The 26062-nt window shown below is 41.8% G+C and overlaps 1 protein-coding gene and 1 pseudogene across 1 annotated transcript in view; both read right to left on the reverse strand.

The window, feature by feature from the left end:
• Window positions 1-26062, reverse strand: part of LOC145392702 (malonyl-CoA decarboxylase, mitochondrial-like) — a 203782-nt gene that overhangs the window by 13685 nt on the left and 164035 nt on the right. The window lies entirely within an intron of this gene.
• LOC145393131 (5S ribosomal RNA) lies at window positions 10379-10497 on the reverse strand (annotated as a pseudogene).

Genomic DNA, 26062 nt, shown 5'->3' on the forward strand with positions numbered 1-26062 from the left:
TCACCACAACCCAGTGATGCACCCCTAGGTCACCTGCAAGAGCTACTCTCAGACTCTGACAGTGACTAAATGCCTAGAACTTCTCTACTAGACCACACGGGAATTTACAGTGTTGTGCAGTGAAAAAAAACAGTGCACAGTGTTAAGGAATTAGAATTCTGAGTGAAAAGACAAGGATTTAATTGACTTTCAATGTAGCATAAATTAACTAGAGTGTGTTATGTTTAGAAAATGGTTTTATGAGTGGAAAGACTTTAAGTGCATTGTGCAACACTTATTTCATTAAGGTACAATGGAGCGCAGGTAAGACAAGAGTGCGCAGTGTTAAGAGAATGGAATTCTGAATGCAAATGACTAAGTTCAGTGCAAGACTTCATGAACTGTGTACTGCAAGTGCTTCAGGAACTCCTTCTTACTGTCAGAGTCTGAGAGGAGGCGGGTTATTCATCGAGATGGCCAGGGACTTGCTGTAAGTACCCAGAATGTTTCTTATTGTACTGTATTTTCCATACTTTTTTTTTTTTTTTTATGCGAGGAAGAAGGAACCAAAGGCCATGAGCCCGCAGTAACAGTTCCCTCCAAGAGGAAAACAAAATACAATAGAGAGCCAAATTCAAGATCCAATCATTTTGCTCTTTTATGTCCCTTATTGGTGTGAATAGGGTCTTAGGTGCTATGGATGTGCAGTAGGGAGGTGTTTTTCTGAGTTAGGCTAGGTTAGGGTCCATAAGTACCAGTCCAGGAGCCAGGGACCTGTTGTAAGTACCCAGAATGTTTAATATTGTATAAACTCACCTCTAAAACCTCATTTTATGGTTCTTTTGCTTTTATTTCAGTCTTTTATGTCCCTTATTGGTGTGATTTGGGTCTTAAATAGGTGCAATGCATGTCCAGAGGGAGTTGTATAGGTGTATTTCTGAGTTAGGGTCCATAAGTACAAGTCCAGGAGGCTGGGGCCCACTAGCCGGACAGGACCACTTTCCGGACGTGCCTTTGGTTCTATTACATCGGATACTGGGGGGATTACTGTATATACAGTATATAAAGTATATGGCACACACCCACAGATGCCAGTGGACAGGTTTGACACCTTTAAAGACACTGAAAAGTTATTGTTTATGTGAACTGTTCGTAAATGGTGCAGTGATTGGTCGTACGGAAAGATAAAACATCACTTGCGTAGTGCTACTCTCAATGGAAAGTGTTGCGTGACAGTGAATAATATGTTTTGTTTTTCAGCTAAGAACCTATAGCTCATACTGAACTTTAGTGTGTCAGTGCTTGCCACGATGGAGAAGAAAGGCTTGTCCTCTGAGGAGTGGCAGAAGATTTTCTTTGAGGAGGTGACCGAGAGCAAGGAGGAAGAGCTGCTGAGTGATGTTTTGAGTGGGAAGGACTGGGATGACATCCTGCACCGTTCCCATCGGGAGGCTTTGCTCCAACCCCTACCACCACGGGAGCAGATACCACCGCCAGCATTGGGACCATCAGCCCAGCCATTGTCTTCACTTGGACATCAGCCATCGCCTTTGCTTGGACCTCTCGCTCCACCAGCCATCGTGGTCTCTCCACCTCTAGCCTCCAGTTCCCCCTTGGCTGAGCCCATGTCACCGGTTTCAGGGCCTAGTTACGTGACACTGGCACCTGTACATGGTGCAGTGTCTGCGGTGCAACTGGTGCAGGATGTGACTGTGTCATCGTCCCCTGCCCGGTCGACGAGGGTGCTGTCTCCGACAGCATTCATCCCCCCCGACGTTTTCCAACAGCAGGAGCCAGCCTCATCGTCCTCGTCACCGGAGCCATCACCATATCGATGAGGCTGCCGTGGTCTGCAGCCTAGCTACAGGGGGCTGCCAAGTGTGGTTGAGGAGGCAGAAAGGTGTCAGTAGGTCAACCCACTGCCACCACTGTGGGAGGTGTTGCCGCAGAGGATCCAGGGTGGAACAGTGGCCCATTCACACCATGTAATGGGCCCTTCACAGGATCCCCAGGAATGTGGGTGGATCCGCCAACAAAGCCAGCAGTTCTTCCACCTTTTTTTCACCAGGGAGTTGTTGATGTATTTCACCCGCGAAACCAACAACTACGCATCATTCCTGGGGACTGTGTTGGATGCATGGTTCATCTGCAATGAAGAGGAGATGGCCAAGCTCCTGGGGTTGTACTTTTTCATGAGGGTGGTCAATATGCCGTCCATCAGGCATTGCTGGAGAAGTTCCCGTCTCCACAACTACCCCCTGTTCCAGCGAGTGATGAGTGGGAGGCATTTCAGGGCCATCCTGAAACACTTCCATGCCTTCAACTCACTTGCTATAACCCAGGACAATCGCAATCAGCTCATCAGGGTTTGCACGATGATTGAGTACTTCCAGCAGCAGACCGTGAAGCGGACCAAGATCATGTTCTACTTCATCCAGATGGCAATCTTCGATGCGTTCGCCCTATATACGAAATGCTCGCATGAGTCAGTCAGTCTGCTGGAATTTGTGGAGGAGATAGTTGACAAGCTCCTTCACTTTGATGAAGCAGAGTGGCCCGCATCAGAGCACATCATCCACCATGCCCCTGATCTTCCAACCCAAAGGCCAGCAGGACCTCCGGCACTTGCGGAACCTGCAGCAGCACCAGCACAGGTGCCAGCAGCTGTCTCCCGGGCCAGCACCATCTTAGCACCAGCTCAGGTGCCAACACCACCATCTCCAGGAGCAGGACCAGCATAGGAGACAACGCTACCATCGCCTACAGGACCAGCACGGGTGCCTAGACCACCATCTCCAGCAGATCCTAGTCCGTCGGGAGAACCTGCCACCGCTGCCATGCCTGGCCCTGCAGCTGCAACTCCAGGATGACAGGACCAGGGAAGACCAGGAGGACATCCAACCAAGCGTCGGAGAGTCATCAACAACGGAGTGCGGTTGGATCACACACTGGGCCATCGATGGGAGAGGATCCCCAACTGGAGGAGACTCTGGTGCGCCCTGTGTGCCCACTTTGCATGTGATTGTTTCGAATGGTTCCATGCCGAGTGAAGTATTCCCTAGTGGAGCGTACACTGACAGACAGACAAACAGACAGACAGACACACACACACACACACACACACACACACACACACACACACATGCAAGGTGGCACATCACAAACAGGATACATGTGACTTGTGCCCCTCCTCATCTTCACCAGGGCACACAAGGTCGCCGACAGAGACGAAGCTCTTCCTGGATCGTGGGAAAATAATCGCTGAATCAGCAACGAAAAGGATTGCAGCCTCTTTGTGATTATGTGAAGAGTGTGTGAGTGGTGGTCCCGTTGGACAGTGGTTTTAAAAAAAACGCGGTTTTGGTCATAAAAAGTACAAGATATAGTGGAAATGGAAAGTCTCCATATGATTGCATTATGGCGGAAAGGGACAATGCTTTGTTTACAACTGGCGAAAGTGAGTCTGAGGGCTTTTCCGAAGATGATGTGGGAAATGGAAGTATTAAGCTGAACCAAACAAGATTAGCAGGAGTAGAGAAAACAGCACACAGGAAGGTCCCGGAGTTAAAAAGGGTATGGGCAGTAATTAGAGAGTTACAAGAACGGACCATAGAGCAGGAAAAACGAGATCAAAATTCTACGGAATAAACTGGAAAAAGTTTGTACACGCAGTGATGAACAAGAAAGAGAAGTCACAGAATTAAAAGTGAGTAATGAATCTGCCTCTAATGAAATAAAACAGCTTAAGAGGGAAAATAAAAGGTTGGAAGAAGAAAGGGACAGGATGAAAAGCAAACCAGATGAGTATGAATCCAAATCAAGAATGCAAGATGAGCATATTAAAGAAATCAAAGAGCAACATAAGGGGTGGAAGAAAATTCAGGAAGAAGGAATGTAAGTCTGAAAGAGATTATAGAACAACAAAGCAAGGAAAAGGTAGAGAGGGAAGTGGTTAGGGTACTGAGAAGTAGAAAATCTTTAGTCAGGGATTTAGCAGATAAGAAAAAATGTGTAATAATTTCAGGAGTAAAAGAAAAACGTATAACAGTAAGACCAGGAAGAGAAAGAGAAGAACTGAGTAAGGTTAAAAAAAAATAATAGCAGTAGTTATGGAGGAAAACAACAAAGGTCAAGAGGAGATTGAAGAAGTGTTTAGGTTAGGAAAGTACGAGGAAGGAAGGGCGAGGCCACTGAAGGTAAAGTTTAAGTCCCAGGCAACAGTAAACGAAATCATCAATAGAACATGGAGATTATCAGACAAGGAAGGGTTAAAAATGTTTAGATAAGGAAAGATGCAAATGAGGAAGAAAGGGCTAAAATAAAAGAAATAGTAAAGGAAGCAAAGGTAAAAAACTAACAGAGAACGGAAGAAGAGAAGACAGTTTTATTGGAGAGATATGGATCAGAAATTAAAGAAGTGGTACTGACGGAGAGAAGGAGAGAAGAGGGTATAAAAAACATCAAAAATAACTGGAAGATGGCATATACTAATGTTGATGGTTTAATATTGGCAAGGCTAGAGACCAACAATATCTTGAAGGTATATGAACCTGATGTTATGTGCTTCGTAGACACCAAGTTAAGAGAAGATATTGATGTTCACATGGGAGATGGTAAATACAAACTGTGGAGAAGAGACAGAGAAGATAAAATGGGAGGAGGAGTGATGACAGCAGTGAAGAACAACATAAATGTAGATACCGTGGAAATGGGAGAGGACAGGGCTGAAGTGGTAAATATGAAATTAGAAACTGGAGAGAACAGCAAGAGAGATAAGGCGGTAGTGTATGTTCCCCCTAAGACAAGAGCATGGAATGATGATGAATACCAGGAAATGTCAGACATTGCTAGTTATTTACAGAAAATGATTGAAAAAAGCAACAACATAATTTCAATGGGTGACTTCAACCGTAAAGAGGTGAACTGGGAGGAATGGGATTCAGAAGGTGGTGAGGATTCGTGAGGCACTATATTATTAAATATAACAATGAACAATGTGATGATGCATTGGGTCAAAGAAGAGACATGGTTCCGAGGTGAGGACACACCAGGAAGATCAGACTTACTATTTACCGAAGAACCCGATGTAATAGAATCTTTGAAATATCTGTGTCCTGTAGGAAAAAGTGATCATGTGGTCACTGAGTTCCAGATAATAATAGGGAACGTGGAGCCAAGAGACAAGCTTTATAGGCATGGAAGATACAACTTTGGGAAAGCAAACTTTCCAGGACTGAGAAAGTTTTTCAGAAATGTAAATTGGAGAAAGTTCAGAGAAACACGAGAGATACAGGGGAAGTGGGATATCTTTCTAGACCTCTATAATTTGGGAGCGGAAAAATTTATGCCAAGAATAAGGAGGAAAGAAACAGGAAAAAGGAGTGGTTTAATAGAAGGTTTAAGATAGCAAAAAAAGAGAGAGACATGGCGTGGAACAACTGGAGAAAGAGAGGTAACAACAGAACAAAGGAAGAATATAAAAGAATTAGAATACACAAGAATACGTAAAGAGGAAGAAAGGAATTCTGAAAAAGGTATAACAGACAAATGTAAGGATGAGCCCAAACTGTTTTACAGATTTGTCAATGGTAAACTGAAACAAAAGGAAGGAATCACCAAACTGAAAGTAGAAGGAGAGGTCTACAAAGATGCGGCAATGCAAGCAGAACAAATGTTTCCAATCAGTTTTCACTAATGAAAAGGAGTACAGCAGGGAATGTAGGGAAGAGTAAAGTGATGGTCTTTGAGAGAGGTGAAGTCAGTGAATGTACAGTGAGTTTGGATGGTGAGGAAATGGAAAATGTGAGTACGTTTAAGTACTTGGGGAATGTGATGAGTAAGGACGGAAGTTTGGAGGGTGAAGTGTTTGAAAGGATACAACAAGGAAGAAAGGTTGCTGGTTCTTTGAAAGCAGTGATAAGAAACAGGGAAGTGAGCATGGAAGTGAAAAAGATACTACATGACAGTATTGTGATACCAACTCTAACGTACGGAAGTGAAGCTTGGACGTTGTTGGAAGGACACAAGTCAAGAGTGAGAGCCGTGGAAATGAGTTATTTAAGAGGAGCCTGTGGAGTCACATGGAGAGACAGGTTGACGAATGAGGATATAAAGGAGCGTTGTGGTGTTGATGTGGATGTGATAGGGAGCGTTATGAGGAACACACTGAGGTGGTTTGGCCATGTGGAGAGGATGGAGGGTGAAAGACTGACGAAGAGAGTGTATGTGCGTGAGGTGGAGGGGGAAAGAGGAAGGGGGAGGCCGAGGATGAGATGGAGAGATGGGGTGGAGAGGTATATGAGAGAGGGGGGTGTGAGTTGGGAGCAGGGAAGTGAAATGGCGGGGGACAGGGCGACTTGGAGGCGATTTGTTTGTGGCCACCCCAAACGGGATTGAGGCGTCTGGCAATAGATAGATAGATAGATAGATAGATAGAAAAGGAGTTTGTGGAAGGGGAGGGTGTGACTAGAAATGTAGTGATAAAAGATATAAAAGTGGAAGTACAGAAAGTGTATAAATTACTGGAAACTCAAGATGTAAGGAAAGCCCCAGGACCAGATGGAATCTCCAATTAGGTACTGAGGGAATGCAGACAACAACTAGCAGATAAGATTCACAGTTTAATTGTGTGTTCTCTGGAAGAGGGGAAAGTGCTTCAAGAATGGAAGAGGGCAAATGTGGTACCAATTTATATGGGAGGAAACAGGGAAGAACCCCTGAATTATAGCCCAATGTCCCTAACCGGCATGGTCGCAAAATTGTGCGAGAGATTTCTGAAAGATAGATGGATATAATATCTGGAAGAGATGAATGTTTTGGCAAAGTCTGAGTCACAGAAACTTTTACTTGATAACCTAAATCATGGGGAAAGGAAAAATATGATATTTAGGGTGGCAGGTCAAGTGAAGAGGGATAATTGGGATATTATAGGTGAGCAGTGTGTGAAGAATGATGAAAGAAGGGTAGTGGTGAACAGTGAGGATATTAAAGATGCATGGAGAGAGCATTATAACCAGTTGTTGAATGAGGAGTTTGACTGGGACAGAGAAGGTTTGGAGCCAGCAGATCCAGTGTCTGGTCCTTGGCCTTTGATTGATGTTGCTACTGTGAGTGAGGCAATAGGCAGGATGAAGGTGAGGAAGGCAGCAGGTGTGTCTGGGTTGACTGCCGAAATGTTGAAGGCCTCAGGCGGTGTAGGGGTGCAGTTAGTCACTGACCTGATAAATAGGATTATTTATGAGTGTGTTGTCCCAGATGACTGGCTGAGAAATGTAATTGTAAATGTGTATAAAGGGAAGGGTGATGCCCTGGAAAGAGGAAATTATAGAGGTATAAAGCTTTTAGATCAGATGATGAAGGTAATGGAGAGAGTTTTAGAAGGTATGATTAGAGAAAGAGTGAATATTGATGAGATGCAGTTTGGGTTTATGCCAGGTAGGGGGACCACTGATGCCATATTCATTGTTCGACAGCTTCAGGAAAAATATATTGGTAGGAGAAGGGATCTTTATTTTGTTTTTGTTGATTTGGAAAAGGCCTTTGACAGAGTCCCTAGAGAGGTGGTGAAGTGGGCAATGAGAAAGCTTGGCTTGGAGGAGTGGCTGGTTAGGATGGTTATGGCTATGTATGTGGGTGCTCACACCCAGGTAAGAGTGAATGGAGATTTGAGTGATGGGTTTTCCGTGAATGTTGGTGTGTATCAGGGGTCGGTTTTGAGTCCCATATTGTTTATCATGGTACTTGAAGCCCTTTCACGTGACTTTAGAAACGGACTCCCATGGGAGTTGTTGTATGCTGGTGATTTGGTGTTGATTGCAGAGAACAAAAGGGAGGCAGAGGAAAGGTTTAGGAAGTGGAGAGATGGTATGGGGCACAAGGGTTTAAGGGTAAATGCAGATAACACAAAAGTGATATCTAGGGTTGGTGGCAGTACTGTCAAAGACGAGGGATAGTGGCCATGTGCAGTTTGCCACAAAGGAGTGGGAAGTAATTCCATCTTGTGTGGTGTTTGTGATAAATGGGAGCATAAGAGATGTAGTGGTATCAGTGGTAGACTGCGAGATAATGCTGATTTTATGTGTACGACGTTTCGGGGAGAGCAGGTGGAGATTGTCAGACGTGAAAGAATTGAACTTGCTGGTGAATCTCTTGAGTGTGTGGAAGGGTTTTGTTATTTGGGAGACATGTTGTGTGCTGGAGGTGGGGCTGAAGCTAGCTCTGTGGCTAGGGTGAGAAGTGGTTGGAAGAAGTTCAGGGAGCTCTTGCCTCTCCTGACACTGAAAGGACTCTCCCTACGTGCTAAGGGGTCTTTGTATGCAGCATGTGTTAGGAGTGTAATGCTGTATGGTAGTGAGACCTGGGCAGTGAAGGATGAAGATATTCGCCAGCTCAGATGTACAGAAATGACAACGATTAGTTGGATGTGCAGTGTGTTCCTGCGTCCAAGGCCTGGAGGGGCTGGGTTTACGATGGAAGAGTTGAGAGGTAGGATAGGACTGGAGTGTATTGGTGTTGTGATGAGGAGAGGTAGACTGAGATAGTTTGGACATGTGGAGAGGATGGGGGATGATAATTGGGTGAGGAAAGTGAGAAGTGTTAATATTGGGGGTGGGGTTACGAGGGGTAGACCGAGAAAGATATGGGACGAGGTCATTAAGTGTGACCTCAGGGTTAAGGGACTGAACAGGGAGGCTGCAATGGATCGTACGGCATGGAGAGCCGCCATTAGGTGACCAAGGCTGACGCATGCAAGCATGTTGGAGCCTTTAAAAACGAAACGAAACGAAATGAAAGTCAATTTGGATTCAGAAGTGGAAGGTCATGTGTTTCCAACTTGTTGAGCTTTTACTCAAGAGCGACTGACGTGCTACAGGAGAGAGATGGTTGGATGGATTGTGTGTATTCAGATTTGGAGAAGGCCTTCGACAAGGTAACCCATAAGAGAGTAATGTGGAAACTAGATCATATAGGAGAACTGAAGGGGAACCTCCTGGAATGGATGAGAGACTTTTTGAGAGACAGACAAATAAGGACAGTAATAAAGGATAGGAGGTCTTGATGGAAGGAAGTAACAAGTGGAGTCCCACAGGGCTTGGTGTTGGCGCCAGTAATGTTCCTGATTTACGTAAATGATATGGTAGATGGAGTAAATAGTTATGCAAGTCTGTTTGCTGATGATGCAAAGATCTTGAGGACAGTAGAGGTTGATGAGGATTGTAAAATGCTGCAGGAGGATCTGGATAGGATACACAATTGGAGCCGGATGTGGGAAATGAAATTCAATGCAAAGAAATGTGAAATATTCGAAATAGGTAAAAGTACCAAGAGGCCATCACTGACTTATTTGATGGGTAATGAACCAATCACAAAAGCAAGAGAAGAGAAAGATTTGGAAGTGCTGGTTCAGGATAGTTTGTCACCTGAAAAACATATTAACAAGACAGTTAGAGAGACGTACAAACTCTCGACTAACATAAGAGTAGCATTTCATTATACGGATGAGGAGATGAAGAAAAAATTGATGGTGGCCATGATCCGCCCCAGGTTAGAATATGCAGCAGTAGTGTGGTCCCCACACAAAAAGAAAGATACAGTATAAACAAGATTGAGAGAATACAAAGAACAGCAACCAAGATGGTCCCCAGTCTGGCAGATCTGCCATACAGAGAGAGGCTGAAAAAGCTGGATTTGCCTTCTTTACAAAAAAGGAGAAAGAGGGGTGACATAACTGCAGTGTTCAGGACCATGATGGGAGTAGACAAAATTGACAAAGAAGATCTGTTTGTATGGGATAAGAGAGTAACATGAGGACACGGAATGAAATTGAAGAAGGTAAGCTGCTTGAAGGATATCAAGAAATACAGTTTTTCTTATAGATGTATATATAGACCTGTGGAATTGCCTGGACAAAGAGATCGTCCAGTCTAAAAACTTAAACGAGTTTAAAGCTAAATTTGACTTATTGAGAAACAGAGACTGGACCCCAGGAGAGTAGCTCATTTCCAGTATATCATAATGAGGTAAATACAATTAGGTAAATACACACACACTAATACACACACAGACACAGACACACACACACACACACACACACACACACACACACACACACACACACACACACACACTTACACACCTACGACATACTCACACACACACACAGACACACACGCACACTCTACATAACTCATCTTCAAACCCCAGAAGGTCCCGCCAGCAGCTCAACACCCCTGGAGGAAGTGAATTCTCTGAATTTTGTTGATTTGTATATAGACCTATTTCATTCATTCATTCATTGCCAGACGCCATGCATCCCAAACGGGGCGGCCAACGGCTTAGAGTTAATTGTTTTACAGGGAGGGGCACTAATCCTCCACCAACCCCACTTGACACGTAGGGATGCCAACAGCATCTGGTGTTCCCAGGCGGTCACCCATCCAAGTACTAACCAGACCCAACGTTGCTTAACTTCGCTGATCGGACGGGAAGCGGTGTACTCAACGTGGTATACCTCTATATTTTTCACACAAATAAGCATTTTCTTCTACTTATTACACATATGACAGAAAGTACAGCTTCAGCATCAGTAACTAGGAAAAAGAGTAGTGGTCATGTCGAGTAGCTTATAGCACTATAAAAACAACCCTTGGAGGTATTACAATCTGTACATTAAAAAAAAAAAAAAAAGCTTTGGGAGCATATCTTTTAGGTAAAGGAGGAGGGAGAGAGTGTTTTTTTTCTCGCCTGCGGTAAAACTAAGGAGCACTCAGAAGAGTATTCTAACTTTGTTGTCCAATTACTCGAAATCTATTGGATGTGTCGATTTCCTGTAAGAACCATGAGAAAGATCAGTGAATTCTACGTATGTTCATCACGAAAACATTAGCCTTTGGGAGCATATTTTTTAGGTAAAGGCGGGGGAAGAGAGTGTTTTTTTTCTCGCTTGTGGTAAAACTATGCAGCACTTGGAGGAGTATTCTAGCTTTGATGTCCAATTACTTGAAAACTATTGGACGTATCAATTTCCTGTAAGAACCATGATAAAGATCAGTGATTTCTACATATGTTCATCACCAAAATATAAGCCTTTGGGAGCATATTTTTTTGGTAAAGTCGGGGAAAGAAAGTGTTTTTTTACTTGCTTGCGGTAAAACTAAGCAGCACACGGAGGAGTATTGTACATTTGTCCTCCATTTACTAGAAAACTATTGGACATATTGATTTCCTATAAGAGCCATGATAAAGATCAGTGAATTCTACATATATACAGGACATAACAATGTAATATCTCTGATAAAAAATCACTGTTACGTAGGCGGGAATACAGTAAAAGCTTGATATAATGAACGCAGAATAAAACGGAAGCTTGAGAAAACAGAACAACTTTTTTCCGTAAAGTACTCAAAACATACCTGAAGTTTTCCATTCCATTGCAAAGCGTCAGGTTTCTGTAACGGAAACAAGCCGGTTTGTCCATGACTATGGAAAAATCGCGATGCACAAGTCATATCCCCCCATCTGGATGTGAGTTTTTTACTGTTTTATTCATTATTATTACTGTATTATTATTATCATTGTGGGGTCTGAATACTCTGTGTGCATCATTATGTCTAGCATAGGCAGCATGTCTGTGTGCAGCAAAAGAAGCTATTTAGTACCAACTAAGTATAGGCTTCAGGTCACGAGATAGGGAAGAAATATCGGAAAAGTCACAAATTTCCAGAAAATTCCGTTCCATCTATAGTTTTGGAACAGAAGTTTGAAAAAGCGGAATATTTGATAAAACGGAATAGGGGCTGGCTGAATTATTCCGTTATATCAAACTTTTACTGTATATCGGTTGTTGTGAACGCATGACGAAAGAGCAGCACGGCTGTAAGTACCCAGTAGTTTTTTGTGTTTTACTCGGAAACTATGATGCATATAAAAAATGTGCAGGTACCATGAGAAAGCTCATGAAATTCTACACAATATTATAAAATAAAAACATAAGGTGTGCGTGAAAACTTTTGCGGTAAAGCTCCCTGAACAAAAATCATTTTCTTTTTAACCCCTTAACCGCGGGGCGTCACTTTCGTGACGCTTGGGAGCAAGGGATCATACCACGGGGCGTCGCTTTTGTGATTCTGTGTTATTTTGAATTCACCCGGGCTTCCAAGTGGGGGCTTGTATCATCTATCAGTACTGCCAATGTCCAACACTAGTCAGCACTCCTAATCTCATCTGTACTCCCATCCATTGTTGACAATTTAGCCATTTCTCCCCGTTCTTGACTCCCCTCCCTACCCCCCCTCCATTACCCTATCCTCTCGCCTGCCCGGCCGTGCTACGCTAAGTAAATCTTCCCTGGAATTTTTCACTGATTTCATCAATTGAAATAAGCCCTATGTCCTATTCTTATACAAAATAATATATACAAGAAAGAAATAAGGTAAGTGAGAGTGCCAAACACCTGGAATTGGCTAATTATCACCTGACAACACCTCACGTGCACTCGTTCGCTAATTTTCGCTGTTTTTTTCCCCTTGAAATATGCCCTATAATCTATTTTAGTAATAAATATACATGTAAGGAGGGAAGGGAGAAGCCTAAGTGATATTTACATTCACCTGGAACTACCTAATTTATAATGTATTGTCTAGATTTCCTGCCAATCATATCAGTGCTAAACAAAGATGTTTCAAGATCTAACATTGGTAGCTCTGAAAATATATCTCCTAAGAAGGCCTCTAATCTATTTTCGTAATAAATATACATGTAAGGAGGGAAGGGAGAAGCCTAAGTGATATTTACATTCACCTGGAACTACCAAATTTATAATGTATTGTCTAGATTTCCTGCCAATCATATCAGTGCTAGACTTAGCTGTTTCAAGATGTAATATTGGTAACCCTGAATAACCCCTTAGCAGGCCTCCACGCTAGCCCTCCGTTATCAGGTTACTCTTAACTTCCGAAGTGAGAGTACGTATGTTTCTTCTTGCTGACTTCAAGGCCTTTTTTCACCCCCATGCAAATGGCCCTGTGACCTTTACCCCCTACTAAACCTCGTGTGGAAAGAGGTAAAGGGCTGACAATTGATAAAAGAGTGACTACGATCTTTCTATTGAGTAAAACAGTGCAAGTGGAATTGTAAATAATGTGTAAATAATGTGTAAACAGCAAGTGAAAGTAATGAATGTAAATATACGTGAACAATGGAAAACAGTTTTATAAGTTATTTCAAGTGACAGTGCACAACACAGTGTAAATAAAATAGAAATGTAAATAACGTAAATAAAATAGAGAACGTAAATAGAAATGTAAATGAGTAGTATCATAAGAATACGAGTATATACCCTAGGAGTAATGAAAGTGAAAGTTTCACTCTAGCATGTCTGAATGCTATGAGTATGAGAGTGAAGATGAAAGTGACATTCACCATCAATGCCAGTATACAGGACGAGAAAGTGAATGCTACGTATTTTACTGAAAGAAATTGAATCCCTACAGTGACAATAAACTAATACTACTGAAGGAAACTTATGAATAAAGACTGTAGATATATATAAGTGTTATACAGTAATAGAAATATAAAGTGTGAGGGGTTTTATGAATAATAAATGACAGACTACTAAGAGCGAACTAGTGCCAGTGCGATGATCAGACGCGCTCGTAATTTCCATTGCTTTCACAGTGTTTTTTTTTTTTTTAGTATGGATCCCAAACTACTTGAAAATTGTAGAATAGTGTTTATAGTGTTTGTATCTGGCTGTGGTAATCATATTACGGGTTGTCGGGAAGTGTAAAGTGGAGACTTTGTTACCCTACTTCAGAGGTCTCCACAAGTCCTACGGTAACTGACGAAGGCTCAACAATCATTCCAGGAGAAAGCTGAAGGTATGTGCCATAAGCATATATAATTTTATTATTCTAGGACTAATAACTGATTTTTGGCAAATATTTTTTGAGAGTCTGTCGGAGCCCAAATAACCCCGCGGCACACGCAAGTCATTGGTAAACAAGCCCGCGGTGTAGGGGTTAATGGCTTCCAGTTTTTGGCTACTTTCTCAAAAACTACAAATTATATCACAACCAGACACTTCTCATTAGCAAGCTGATGAAATTCTCTATCAAAACTTCTAGTAACATTTTTCTGTATGATGGAAAACATTCAAACTAGGATGCTGGGAAGTGAGACTGACATTCCAAAATGTTTATTCACACCAGCCTAATGTACTTTTATTCGTATCTTTCTTGCTTTTTTTTGTTCATGGGCTATAACAAATATCGGCAAATAAGATGATGTAGGTTTCATGGCAATATATTGAGGTTAGGGTGGCGAAAATACAGTGAGAATATATGTTTTCAGTGACACACGGGCGGGCTGGTGGGGCGGGCAGTGGGATAAAATCATGTCCTGTAAAACTTATAAAACTTATCCGTGCATGAGAGGGTTAACATAAAGTTGAGTGTCATTAGCATAAAAGTGATAGACCACGTCATGTAAATCTAGTAGAGACAACAAGCTACTAGTATACTCTGTGGACAGAACTTGGGCTAGGGTCAATCTCTGAGGAACTCAAACGGAAGGTGAACTGAGTCTGAGTAGAAGTGGTCCACTATTATTCTCTGAGAACTGTCAGACACGTATGACTCAAGGATCAGAAAAGGACTGTCATGAACAACATAAAAGTGCATATTGTCAAGCAACAGTCTGTGATCTACTGTGTCAAAAATTGCAGAAAGATCTAGCAAGACCAAGAGAAAGAACATCCCACTGCACATGTTATCCATAAAATCATTAAGAATTTGTGAAAATGCAGTTTCATATTATCACAATCATGTCTTGCTAAATCTTTCTGCAACTTTTGACACAGCTGATTACAGCTATTGCTTGATGATTTGTATTTTTATGGTGTTCGTGACAGTCCTCTTCTGTCCCTTAGGTCATATGAGTCTGACAGATCTCAGAGAGTAGTAGTGGACCACTCCTACACAGACCCAGTTCAGCTTCTGTTTGAGTTCCTCAAGGATTGACTCTAGCTCCAGTTCTGTCTACAGAGTTCTGTCCACTAGTAGCTTGTTGTCTCTGATAGATGTACATGATGTGGTCTACCACTTTTATGCTAATGACACCGTGGTAGGTGGTGGTGACCATTATCCACTTACCTGATGTAGTGCTGCCTACTTCTTCCTCACATTTATCATTCTTTTTCTGTGTCTGCCCTCTTCCCTTCCTATTCCTCTCATCTGTCCTATCACTTGTTATTACGCTTCTTTCCATTTCAGGTGGCTTTACATTAAGTGGCAAGCCTAATGGTTTCCTGTAAACCAGGAAACTATTTACAACACTGGGTGGTAACCATATAACCAAAACATACATGTTCCCTATGTATCAACAAGAGGGTTGGTGGAGGGTTAGCTCCCTTCCCGGTAAAATAACTACCTCAAAGACAAACAGCCACCCCTTAGGGGATTATGGCATCTGGCTATAGATAGACACAGAGTTTCAGATAAGTGATATTTTCTGTATGCCGACATGAGAAGGCGAAAGATTCCATTTAATCCGCCGCGTGCCGGTGCCGTTTTAAAATGGTCTGACATAACTGCGCAGCCAGTACCAGTGCCGTTTTAAAACGGTCTAAAATAAAAAACTTCACTGTGACCGCATTTTTAAAGATTCACGGGTAAAGACTGGCAGGCATGTAAGATAACTGCTCCTCTACCATCCCCCAGGCTGTCAAGGCCATACACTCACTCGCTCCCCCCTTCACGCACGCTATGCCTCACTCTGCCTGTGTGCCTCACCCAGTGCTGTACATAGTCAAGGCATTTTGTAAATATTTTCAAGTAAGTCTAAGTTGTAAATATTTTCTTGTAAGTGTAAGGACTATCTAGTGAAGTCAAGTTGTAAATACCTTGTAGGTGCCAGGACTGTACGTAATGAAGTCAGGTTGTACCTATCTTCAAGTGTAAGATAATACATTCACAGTGAGAAAGACACACAAATTGTGATAGATGCTGAAGTAATAAGTAGTCAGAAAAGTGTACTGAACACTGCTATACCTTCCCAGCATAAATACCTGAGTATAACTTACGTAGAAAACAGCTTTCTCTCAGGTATGTAGTAAGCGTGAGAGAGCAACTATATACAAGCATACCAGACTGAATAAAACTCATTTCCGAGCCTCAGTCAGCATTTTAACGGCAAAATTCGGTTTCCACATCAAAATCTATCTAAAATTTTAGCCAAAAATAAAAAGGTCAAAAAATGGCCGGCACTGGGGTGACCCATAGGGCTAGAAATAGCCGGCACGCAGCGGGTTAATTCTAGCAGTGGTTGGAGCTGAAGACACAAGCCCATTCCATGATCTCAAACAGGAATGACAAGTTAGAGACAGAGCAATAATTTAACATGCTCTCAATGGTGAGTCAAGGTTTCTTGGATAGGGGTTGCAGTAAGGCACATTTCTTGGACTACACAAAATTATCTTCCAAGAATAATATGTTAAGTATTTACATGTAAAGTCTGCTGCATGCTCATATCTAGCTGCCATCTGTGACACATTAAGATGATCACATGGGTAAAATGTTTTCTTACGGTCTTTGTTATCCCCCTTAACAAAAAAGGTCGTCTCAAAGTTGGGTTGACAGTGCCAGTAAACCAGGGCTAACATTTAACAGTTTTCAATGACTTATAAAAACTTTTTTTTTTTTTTATAGTTAACGCATTGTTAAACAGTTAATGAATCAGGACTGAACTTGCGATAAACTTGGTAACAAACCCAAATTTCAATTTGCTCAAACTGGTAAATCAAATTTTACCCACTTAAGGCTAGACTGTTCCTGGCAGTGTATATCCCCCCCCCCTCCCCCCAAAAAGATAAAACTCATGACTCAGTCAGGGACTCAAACCACTGCATATACCCCATCATATGCCACAATCTCAACACCCAACCAATCACACCACCAGATGGTCTTGAAAAATTTGTGCAAAATTATGAATTTTGGGTGTACATTTGTAGTGCTGGCAACTGTTTGCACCTTATAGATGCATATTGCAATCTATCTGTGGCAGTTTTTCCAAAGTAAAATAACATTAGTAACCAATCTTTGACACTATTTGTAGGCTGCAAATTTCCAATTGTTTGCTAATTGTCAGTTAGCTAATAAAAGTAATATTTACTCAGTGGCTAGAATAAATGAATTAAGTAAGCTCCTTACTCATAGTAGGAGATGACTGATTAAAAAAAAAAATCATAATCTATGGTACAAACAAAATATATACTTGTATATTATCAAAGGTTTACTAAGAAAGGGATCCCTGCTTCATCCTAATTTCTGTCCAAGTCTACACAACTTGGGTATAAATTTATCATTTATAGAACATCAGTACACTGTTAAATTAAACCAAACCATGGGATAACCACATGCCATCCATCAGCTTAAGGTCTGCCCCAAGTTCACAAAACTCAGGTAAAAGCTTATGGTTAACTTAATGTCTGCACACCATTCAATCTACTCAAACCATGGTCTAACCACTATCGAAACATAATCTTAAGGTTTGCCCAAGTCCACAAAAACTCTGGTACACAGCATACTCGTTGCTTGTTACGTCCGTAAAACATTAAATCTAACCAAACCACTGGCTAACCACCATCTAACCGTTAACTTTAGGTTTGCTGCTATGTGGGATGTCACTAGCCTGCTATCAATGGCCGCTAATCTGAGACATCAGCCACAGTGGATTTACTAAAACTAAGATGTATCTCAGCTGAACCCTGGCTCAAGTTCCCAGACTATGTGTTTTTGCTCAACTGTGACCCTGTCTGGAAGGTGCATTATTGCTGATGATAACAGAGAAACCTTTATCTGGCAGGTCAACCCGTCTCAGGTTACAAGCAAGGAAAAGGATGCTGATTCTGAACCAAGTGATGACTGGTGGAACAAGAGGAGGACAGCTCCTCACAAAATGCTGTAGTTAACCTTTGCAAGAATGACCTACTGTGATCACTCCCTTAAGGAAATGATCAAAATGCAATAAACACCCTGCTGACAACAGGTCAGAAAAGGAGAGTAGGCATGGCTACCTGGATATATCAAGAGTGGTTAGAGGTCCAAGAGGCACTCTTTCTCTGGTCCAGCCTCTTCCAAGTTGCTTTCATTAGTTTAAGTTATTTAGTGAAATTACATGAAGTACTCCAAGCTGGTGTACTGTAAGTTAAGAATTTTTATTTATGCTAATTTCTATATAGCAGACTGGCAACATACCTGTTCCCACTTAGTGTCTAAGATACTCTACTGGCAGAAATGTATGACTGATCTTTTTGAGTAAGTTTGTACAGTAAGTGATTCTTGTTAGGTTAAAAGTGCCCCACTGTGCACCTGTTTCATATGTAAAAAAATCTAGTTCCATGATGGGCTGTATAAAAATTGTAGAAGCAATGTTAGTTGTCCAAGTTTCCTATTACCTTCCCTTGAGCAATCATTGACCTGAACCACTAGACACAGAAATCTAACTGCACAGTCTGTAACAGAAATAAATGACACCCTCTGCCAGGACAGCAAAGTGATTTTGCTCTAAACCTATCTATCTACAGCCTGACGCCATAATCCCGAAAGGGGGTGGCCGTTTGTCTCTGAGTTAGTTATTATATGGGGAGGGGCACCAACCCTCTGCCAACCCACTTGTTGACACGTAGGGAACATGAATGGCTTGGTTATGTGGTTACCACCCAGCACCGTAAATGGTTTTTTGGCTTACAGGAAACCATTAGGCCTATCACTCAATGCAAAGCCACCTGAAATGGAAAGAAGACATAAAAAGTGACAGGAAAGATGGGAGAAGTAGGAAGAGAGGGGGGCAGACACATAAAAAGAATGACAAAAATGATGGAAGAAGTAGGTAGCACTACATCAAACTGAGTGGATGATGGCTGCCACCACCTACCACCACTCTGAATCTAATTATTTAACAATTATGGTGCTAATGAGTTATGAAGATGTAAAAGCACTTCAGCAAAGGGAGCCTAGACCCTCTGAGGTAGAGGATACTACTGTAAATGTGAGTTTAAGCTGGCTGCTTGGGTCTTAAGGCGTAAGATTTTCCAGTAATATTGTATTAATAAGACTAATTTACTCAGCCTAGTTTAAAAAACAATGTTTGGGGCAAGTGAAGATGTTGAAGCTGATCCTACCCAAACTGGTCTTGAGCTCAGGGAACAAGAACCATCTGTTCACAGAAATGCTGATGCTGATGACGATCAGAATCCTGAGCTTTTGGAACGATAGCCACCTATTCACAGCAACAATGCACTCGTCAAGATGTATTTATAATACACTACCTCAAATGTGAGTGGCAATGCACAACCTAAATTAGCCTAAATTCAGTTGCAAATGAGACAACTTTGAGTATGAGTGAAACAACTTGAACTAGATCATGAGTACAGACTGAGGCAGCTTCATGAGGGAGGGAGGTGTGAGCTGGGAGCAGGGCAGTGAAATGGTGGGGGACAGGGTGACGTGAAGGTGATATGTTTGTGGCCACCCCTTTTGGGATTAAGGCATCTGGCAATAGATAGATAGATAGCTGTGGTAATCCAGGAATAATGACAACTGTGAAAGACTCATTTCAACAGGAAATAAGGAAAGGTGGCACCTGTTTGGTAAAGAATTAATCTCAATGCACCAACGACTCATGATGACAAGCAGGCAGCTGAGGGCGACAACAACACCACTTTCATTGTCTCCACACTTTGAGGGGTTCTTAGGGGAGACTGATGAGGAGGAAGTGGCACAGATGTGGCAGCATGAAGCAGCAGCACACTCGTCTCATGCTGAGACACCGCAGTCTGCCTCAAGCCTTGGAACCCCTCCCCTCCTCCCCCTGTCCATTCAAGCAATGTCGTTAGTCAGGGTCTGGTAAGAATCTTACAATATTGTTCATTCCCATTAAATATGCACTACTAATTTCTTTTCCAGGTTGTCAGTGTTCACTGGTGACCAGTTCGATGTGGGTTTGGGAGTATATAGGGCAACTTTTCCGAGATGACAGACCCACAGGCAATTTTCCCCATAAGATTAGTTATATCTAACTTGTGGAATTCTCAAATGGCGGTGTGTGCTCAGTCCCACAAAGCCACGATTTATGAGATTCCACTGTAGTACAATGTTGTGCCTATTACTTTATTACAGTCACCTAATTGGCGGCAATATGGTTCTGGACCAATGTCGTGCTCTTGAAATTCCGTGGTTTATAAATAACATAACTTATGGGAAAAAATACTTATGGTTCTGGCCTCTTGGCCAAGTTGCCACATATCACCCTACCTACACCCACCTGGTCACCAGCAAACACTAGCACACACTCAAACAATTTTTCAGTACATATATTACTGGGAATAAAGAACATTAAACATTAAATAAACAATATCAAAGGATCTTACCTGACTCCGACCGACAACAATGCTTAAGTGGATGAAGTGGGGGTAGGGGTTCCAAGGCTAGAGGCAAACTAGGGTCTCTCTGCATGAGGCGAGTGTGGTGGTGCCTGATGCTGCCGCTGCCTCAGCCCCGCTTCTTCTTCGATTTGTTGATGCCATAATCAGCAGCTATTTGTGCTTTTTTCTTTCCATTATCTATGCGACAAAATAACATCCATTTTCTGGTCGTATTTAAGTGCTGGCTTTTTTTTTCTCTTCCTTTTGCAACACAGTCTTAGGCCGGTTGTGGTCTGGCATCATACCACGCTGGAAGAGCAAGTAAGGGAACAAAAACAAGGCCAGGTAGTCCTCAGAAACCACACTCAGGGCAACTCTCGCAGCAGGTGGTGCAGGAATAAACAATGGAGGGAAGTAGTGCATGTATTTGCTGCCAAGGAAGGGTTATGATTGGCTTCTCATTGCTTGTCATGCTTGCCTGTGAATGGCTCATAGCCGCGGTTTGCGGCACAGACACGCGCCATGGAAATCTCAACGGAAATGCGTCACTTTGGCGCCAAAAGTCTGCACTTTAAGCATATAACCGTGGCTTCTGCTACTTTCAGTTCTGAGTGGGAACCATGCTGTGAATAAGAAAACCATGGCTTAAAAACTTGCGTTTTATGCGACTTGACTGTAGGTTGGAAATGTGGCTGGGATGGGTGATGTGGCTATGTGAGGATGGATGAAGCATGACATGGCTGTGTTGGTGGCCAGGCAAGGGGTGGAGAGACAAGTCATACATATGACTTACTGATTTTTTTCCCTCAAGAATTAATAAAATATACAATTTTTAAAATATTTTATACTCACTTCACTATCCTTGTTGTGATTATGTATGTAAATGATAATCATGAAAAATGATGTTACTGACTGTGGAAGATAATACGATGTATGGTGACTTCACCACTTACTGTTTGTAATTGTAACTTACTGAAGATTAAGGAAGATATAATGCATAGTTAGAGAAATACCTTAGTTATGTAACTGTACAAGTGACTGAAGCTTTATCAATGATACTACTGAGTTATGGGTTGCAAGTACTGTACTTAATTACAGAGAACATTTGGTGTTACCGTATTGGACTTTAGGCCCATTCCAAAAACTGGAACGTCCCTGAAACCTGGAACCCTCAGGTTGTCCCAAGCTTGGCGGTTAAAAGATTGTGTGCCTGTACAGAGATAAAATTGATGGTGCTGCGCTACTAGCTGTACCAGTCCTACCTACCGCCCTTTTCCATTCCTTCCACAGTCCACGTTTCTCATTTACAGGTACTGGAAGGAATGAAAGAAGGAAGCAAGAGAGGAAATGGAAGGCACCCAAAAGCAGCACTACACTGAGTGGATGGTGACTGCCCCAGTTACCATATATATATATATATATATATATATATAGTAATCCCTCTAATATCCGAACGCCCAATATCCGAACATCCCCACTAACCAGACATAATCATCCCGGGATCCAGTATTCCCAAAATGGGCCCAAAACTGCAAAAAATTAGAAAAAAATCTGACTTTTTTCCCACCTGTAAGTTGAAATTGCCGCGTGGCACCGAACAGCTGTTACACCATGGTCCATTCACCCCTTCCTTCCTCCCCCCTCCCCTCTCAGGGTTGCCATTTGGTATTTTTCATTACCAAGTGTGGGCCAATTTGGTAATGAAAAATTCGTTTGGTAATGAATCAGAATAATGCATTACCAAATGGATTTTTCACATATATGAGGATACACAGGATGGAGATGGTGGATTGTTTGCTCTCTCTGATTAATTTGGTAGCCTATATAGCGTAGTAATAATCAACATCCTGTCCACTTGTATACAGTATATATATATATATATATATATATATATATATACACTGTATTTTTTTTTTTAATAACAGAACGGAGGAAGGAAAAACAAATGGGGAAAAAAAAAATAATCCATACACCAGATTACTGGTGTCCTCTATTCATAAAATATCTGTAACAGTTAGACTTGAACAGTTGTGGGTTGAAATTTGGAGGAAAACAACTCTGGGGAAGCGAGTTCCAGAGAGATGCAGTTCGGGGAATGAAAGAATTCTGATAGGCAGAAGTTCTGCAATATGGTTGAGTGACATTCCAGTCATGAGCGCTACCAGATGCCCGTGTAGCACGAGGGAAGGCATGGAGAGGTGGCACCATGGACGCAACTTCGTCTGAGCATTTGACAAAAAAATATCTGTAAAATAATGCAAGGGAGGCAACATTCCTTCTTACTTGCAGGGGAGGTAGTTTATATGTAATGGCAGGGTTGTTAATGATTCTAACAGCTTTATTCTGAATTTTGTCTAGTTGTCTTAATGCAACCTCTCCACAACCATTCCACAAGGGTGAGCAATATTCAAGCTGAGAGCGCACATGACTCTTATAAATTATAGCTAACTGCTCATCGGCGAAGAAGTTACGGACTCTGTACAATAATCCAAGTTTCTTTGAGGCGGTTTTAGCAAGTGATCTGACATGAGAGGTCCAGCTGAGGGCACTGTTAAGTGAGACACCAAGAATTTTAATACTTTTGGAGATGGGAATATTAGTAGCACTGAAGGTAATGTACGAATCTGGCAATATCTGTCTATTAGTAAACTGTATATATTTAGTTTTACTAGCATTAAAAGAAACAAGGTTGTTTTGTCCCCATTCACTGATTGTAGCTAGATCTTGATTTATGGAGATGGCTGTACTGAGTTGAGAGGTAGAGATATTAGACTTTGTAAATGGATGTCTGAGTGTGAATGAACTATGTAGTGTTGAGTCATCTGCATATGAGTGAACGGGATTGTGAGTGACAGATAAGAGATCATTAATATGAACCAGAAATAGGGTTGGCGCCAGAACTGATCCCTGCGGCACGCCGGCGTTAATTGAGTGGAAATTCGAATATACATCATCTACTTTTACTCTTATTTTCCTGTCACTAAGATAAGAAGAAATCAAAGGAACAAAAGACGTTAGTCCATAGCAAGGGAGTTTGGACAGCAGGGAACGGTGCCATACTCTGTCGAAAGCTTTGGAGATATCAAGAGCTACTGCATGAGTTTCTCCCAAAAGATCGACTGATTGATGGATGGTATGAGTTAAGAGATTGAGTATGTCAATGGTGGATCTTTCGTGGCGAAAACCATATTGTCTATCACTAATTAAGTTGTTGGATTCAAGATGTTTAACAATATGCTTATTAATTAAAGTTTCAAATACCTTACCAAGAGAAGATGTGACAGCTATTGGTCTGTAATTGGAGGGGTCAGACGAACTTCCTTTCTTCGGAACTGGGTGGATAATGGCTTCTTTCCATGAATTTGGGAATAAAGAAGTACGTATGCATAGTCTGAATAATTTGGCTAGGACAGAGGCAAGTTCAGGGGAACACTTTTTCAAAACAATTGGCAGAATTCCATCTGGGCCTGGAGCTTTGTTGGTAGGTAAATTGTCTAGGATGGATTTTACGAATCTTGTCTGTATTTTAAGTGGGGCAATTTCGGGAGAATCAAGTTCCAGTACTGAGACAATATGGCTGGTATCATCTATGGTAGAGTTTCTTGCAAAGGTACTAGCAAAGATATCAGCTTTCCCACGTGGGTCATTTGTAATATTGCCATCTGAAGATTTTAGTGGTGGAGTGGAAGATGACTTGTTAAAGTTATTATTGAAAGAATTAAGAGTTGACCAGAATATTCTATTGTCATTAGGGTTGTTAAGTAGTTTTGATGCTTGCTTTTGAAGAAAGTTTGATTTAGATAGATTTAATACAGCTTTTGCATGATTTCCAGCAATTTTAAATTGGGAGAGTGATTCAGATGTCTTTGATTTTAAGTAAGAGTTATATGCTAATGACTTTTGGGCTGTTGCTCTGGCACAATTGCCATCAAACCATTTTGGAGAGTTTGATCTTTTAGTGAATTGTTGACTTGGTATGAATAAATCCATACCAGCTAGTATTAAGTCGCAAATGTGGGACTGGGTAGAATTGGGATCACTAGAGAAGAAAGACTGCCATGGAACATCAGCAAGATAATTTCTAAATCCATCCCAGTCTGCCCTGTCAAAGTGCCATCGGGTCACCCTTACAGGTTCGGAATGGGGAGGTGTAGGAGGGTTAACTAATGAGGCTTTGATGAGATTGTGGTCAGAGGATCCAAGTGGTGACAGTACCTCTATCCTGTATTGATCTGGATTATTTGTCAAGAATAAATCCAAGAGATGGGCATTATGGTCAGGATTATCAGGTATTCTGGTTGGTTGCTTTACTAACTGGGTGAGATTAAACGATTCCGCAAACAGCTCGCATTCTAGACCAGCGTTGTCAGTCTGGGCAGAATGCAATAACCATTCAACATTGTGTATGTTAAAATCACCCAAAATGGTAATTTCATTGCCAAGGGCAAGGTCAAGGTTACTCAACTGAGTGGATATGGAATCAAATACACTGGGTTCTGAAGAAGCATTGAGGGAACGATAAACTACACAGATATATTTGGTAATGTTTTGGCAATTTAATTTATATAATGAGTAATCAAAACTGGATGAAGTGAAGTTTAAAATAGTATCAACTGCATATTGGGATTTGATATAACAACAGGTGCCGCCCTTGTTTCGAAAGTTTGTAAGGAGATGGTAACCGGGAAAACAAAATGGAGATATATCGGTAGAGGGTGAGATTTGTGGTTCTGTGAGGAAAAGGGCCAAAGGGAATATGGACTGAAGGAAAAAATGAACTGAGTTTAAATTTGTGGTAAGGCCGCGGATGTTGGTAAACAATAAGGCCGCACCGTCACCTCTTCGCCGACGAGCATTCCCGGAAATAGCAACGGTCGCTGCCAGCACAGTCGCTTGATGGCGACCGGGAGGACCCTGTGCCTCCAGCCCTACCCTGCCGGTGGTGGCAATCCGAGGTACCACCTCATTTGATTGTAAGATTGCAGCGGCCATTACTAAAGATGTGAATAGAAGGTGTGATATGTTATGCACATAATTAGTGAAGAAAAGATGCTACCTTTACAAATTTGGTAATGAAAATTAAAAATGGTAATGAAAATTGAGGAGTTTGGTAATATGGCCATTGCGATCTGGCAACTCTGTTACCCCGCCATCATCAACAGTCACAGCCTAACTCCAATCGAGAGTATGCTTATAGCAATGCAAGCCACAGGTGCTTGTTTATTGTGAATAAACAGTGAATAAACTGCAATACCTCACCACTAGAACACACGGGAATTTACAGTGTTGTGCAGTGTTAAGAAATTAGAATTTAGAGTGCAGAGGATTAACTGTGGACTGCAAACTGGCAGTTCAAACCAGTCCTGAAGCCAGGGACTTGCAAGTACCCAGAATGTTTAATATTGTATAAACTCACCTCTAAAACCTCATTTTATGCTTCTTTTGCATTTATTTCAGTCTTTTATATCCCTTATTAGTGTGATTTGGGTCTTAAATAGGTGCAATGCATGTCCAGAGGGAGTTGTATGGGTGTTTTTATGAGTTAGGGTCCATAAGTACAAGTCCAGGAGGCTAGGGCCCAATATCCGGACAGGATCACTATCCGGACATGCCTTTGGCTCTATTACATCGGATATTGGAGGGATTACTGTATACATATATATA

This window comes from Coenobita brevimanus, chromosome 23 (assembly GCF_032717465.1).
Source record: "Coenobita brevimanus isolate Jiangsu-jjx chromosome 23, ASM3271746v2, whole genome shotgun sequence".
Taxonomy (NCBI): Eukaryota; Metazoa; Arthropoda; class Malacostraca; order Decapoda; family Coenobitidae; genus Coenobita; species Coenobita brevimanus.